This window comes from Triturus cristatus, chromosome 6, assembly GCF_964204655.1.
Source record: "Triturus cristatus chromosome 6, aTriCri1.1, whole genome shotgun sequence".
Classification (NCBI taxonomy): Eukaryota; Metazoa; Chordata; class Amphibia; order Caudata; family Salamandridae; genus Triturus; species Triturus cristatus.
The window spans coordinates 1,774,600,475-1,774,604,366 of record NC_140589.1 but is presented as its reverse complement, the minus strand read 5'-3'; positions in this window follow the sequence as shown (position 1 = coordinate 1,774,604,366).

Here is a 3,892-nt window from a genome sequence, read left to right as displayed (position 1 = left end):
GCAAAGGGGGCGGAGCCATCCTCATAGCCAATACGAGTAAAATAAGTGACAAACAGTGCACTTTAAACATATTGGACAAACCGGATACAATAAGAAGGAACATGTTTTTATGGATTTAATATTGTTCATAGGCTACTGCTAGTGATCTTTAATGACGCGCCTCACCTCGCGAACCACTGGATGTTGACTTATGCTATTGAGCTATCGATTGTTGTGGTACAATAGTGTGATATTGTACAGTGGTATTGGGTTGCTATTATGTTAGAACAACTCAACGAAAGGTGTCTGCATAAACATGCAGCCACATTCTTGTCACCTATTACCACCACCACAAATCCGTTTTCCAAGAGCAACGATAAAAAGTGTTTTCAACAAACACTGTACTATTTTCAATCAAGGAGTTTTAATAACACCATGCAAAACATGTGTGTGCTGCTGCCCCTTAACTTTAAGTTAGCGCCCCTGGTGAATAATGAATTGATCGTATTTTCGCCCCTATAAAATGCCCCTGGCCATCTTCAGGAAATCCCATCCAATGTTCACTTTACGAAACTTTAAGTGGCATCATGCTATCACATAATGACTTAAAATCAAATTCATTGAGACCACTGAAGCTCAACACTAGCTATGCCCACTAACCTACATTAACCGCAGTGGAAAAGTGCAGCAGATTCATAGGGCATCTGCAATATGGAGCCACTTACTCTTATTGCACTACCGAACATGCTGATGTGTGCATAACTATGCATCCCCAAAACCTTACATTGCTACACATTCCTTCTGAACTGATCTTTAATTTCTCAGGCTCTACATTAAATGTGAAATCGTCTGCCATCATATTTCGACTGCAACAAACCGGCAACCTTTAAACTCGTTTACAACAGGTGGCCACCTGTTGCAAAGTCTGAAGCTCTGGCCGTTAAACAACATGCTCCCCACATAGCAATGTCCGATCCCTCTCAGTCGCAGGAGAAATCTGAGAAGTCTCTCCCCTACTACCCCATCACGTGTCATACTACCAGCCCGAGAGCCTATTTTGGCCACGCCCCGAAGCCCTGGTTATTAAAATTTTATTTTGCACAGCGGCTACCATAAGCGAGCAGACCAACGCCCTGCTCACTAGTCTCATAATCGTAGTATGTAAAATAGCTTCGAAGAAGCTGCCGATTAATGGAATTAAACCCATGACAAAATATTTTGTAAAAAGCGGCAGTGAAAAGCTTTGCTTTTCAAAACCAGAAACCATATTACTTGCATAATTAATTTCAGTTTGTAAACTAGGAGCTCTTTGCTGTAGCTCAGCTAAGATTTAAACCTGCAACAAAGCACTTTTACGTAAACAATCTGTTGCGCGATGCACACTGACAACCCTATCAGTTGCAGGGGGAGAGACTCTTCTTTGAAATCCCTGACGCCTTGCTCACTATTCTCACTGTGCTGGCTCTTCTTTTCACCACCAGTTACGAAACCAGGACACAAGTAGGGCGGGCGGACTTTGCATAGCGCCACTATGCAGAATTTTGAAAAAAATTGTGGAAAACGAGCGCACGTCCTGAGTAGGGCTGGGCGGACTTTGCGTAGCGCAACTACGCAGAATATTGAAAAAAATTGTGGAAAAGGGGCACACAACCTGAAGGACCGTGTGCCCGGGACAGGGGTCCCTCGTGCTTGGGCAGACTCCCCGATCTCCCCGGCCTGGCTGAGTTGAGAAGCAGGGACCGGCCCCGGGCCTCCTGAGTTTCGGTCAGGGCCTGGGAGCCCACATCCTGCGGCCTGCCAAGTGTCCATCTGCCCGGGACAATGGTCCCTGGTGCAGAGCCCCGAAGCCCTGCAAGGGCAGGCGGAAGCCCTACCGCTATGGCTCGGCGTGGGCAGATGGGAGTCCTTTCGGTCCCAGCCATCTGGTCGCACCTTTCCCTCGGCCATCTGGCCGCACGCAATGCTTTCCAAGGGGGCGACCAGATGGCCGGGCTGCCCTGGAAGTCCCGATGGGTGCTCATTCGCCTCCCCGATCCCAGCCAGGGCTCCAGGAGGTCGGTGCGTCCGGGCCTAGGGTCCCCTCCATCACTCAGTGCGCACAGTTTACCAGAAAGGGGTGTAGCCTTCCTCTGGATTACTAGGGGCAGGGTATGCTGGGATGCCCCTCCCGGGGATGGCGGTTCTCAGGCAGGGACCAGATGGGCTAAGCCCGGACGACACCTCCCTGGCATCCGGGGCTCCCTCCTCCAGTCCACAGCAAGGCAAAGAGCCCGGGATGGGCTCCATGGGTCTCCGGGCGTCCGGGCCCCGGGAGCTCCTGCGGGCCTCCCCATGCCTGAGGCCCAGCGTGGGGTCTCAGAGCCCCCGAGCCCTGCAGCCCCAGAGCCCTGCAGCCCCGGAGCCCTGCAGCCCCCGATCCCTGCAGCCCTGGAGCCCTGCAGACCTGCAGACCTGCAGACCTGCAGCCCCGGAGCCCTGCAGCCCTCGAGTCCTGCAGCTCCTGAGCCCTGCAGCCCCCGAGCCCTGCAGCCCCCGAGCCCTGCAAGGGCAGGCGGGAGCCCTCCCGCGAAGGCTCGGGGTGGGCAGATTGGCGTCATTTCTGTCCCGGCCATCTGCTCGCACCAATCCCCTCGGCCATGGCTGGGGCCCAGCTGGGGCCCTGAGCCTCCGGTCCCCCATGCCCCGGCGCCTGCTCACTCTTTCGTTGGGGCACAGAGTGACCAGATGGCTTCCCTTTCGTGCCCGGCCATCTGGTCGCACCTTTCCCCTCAGCAATCTGGTCGCACAGATCCCATCGGCAATCTGGTCGACCAGATGGCCGAGCTTCCCTCACCCGGCCCGGACATGGAAAGGATTGACAGATTGATAGCTCTTTCTCAATTCTGTGGGTGGTGGTGCATGGCCGTTCTTAGTTGGTGGAGCGATTTGTGTGGTTAATTCCGATAAAGAACGAGACTCCTCCATGCTAACTAGTTACGCGACCCCCAGCGGTCGGCCTCCAACTTCTTAGAGGGACAAGTGGCATTCTGCCACACGAGATAGAGCAATAACAGGTCTGTGATGCCCTTAGATGTCCGGGGCTGCACGCGCGCTACACTGAACGGATCAGCGTGTGTCTACCCTTTGTCGACAGGTGCGGGTAACCCGCTGAACCCCGTTTGTGATAGGGATTGGGGATTGCAATTATTTCCCATGAACGAGGAATTCCCAGTAAGTGCGGGTCATAAGCTCGCGTTAAGTCCCTGCCCTTTGTACACACCGCCCGTCGCTACTACCAATTGGATGGTTTAGTGAGGTCATCGGATCGGCCCCGCCGGGTTTGGCAACGGCCCTGGCGGAGCGCCGTGAAGACGATCAAACTTGACTATCTAGAGGAAGTAAAAGTTGTACCAAGGTTTCCGTAGGTGAACCTGCGGAAGGATCATTAACGGCGGAGCAGCCCGAGCGACCGATGGCACCAGCCCGAAGCCCTCGCCGCCTCCTGGAAGCACACACCGTAGGCGCAGGCGCCAGGCCCTGCTCTGGTGCACCCCGACCGGTGGAGCGGTCTGCAGCCGCATGGGGCGCTCGGGTGAGGACCGGGCCTCCGGAGGGCCCCTTCCACTGGGGAGGACCCGACCGAAGCATGAGGGGCATCCCCAGTCCCCTGTTCCTTTCTGGGAGGGGCACAGCGGTAGGCCCTCCCGAGACAGAACCCAAGCTCACCCGGCACCTCCCCCGCAGTGGGGGTTAACCGAATGGTAGTGGGCTGGTACCACCCCCCCTAGAAGAACCTGCTGCTGGCTGGGCCCTCCTGCGCCCAACGTCCCGGCACGACCGAGATCTGGGCGACTGAGGTTGGGCCCTTCTCGTGTGGCAGGGCAGCCTGGAAGAGAAGGGGTCGAGGGCCTGCGAGGGGACCCCAGCTCCTCTC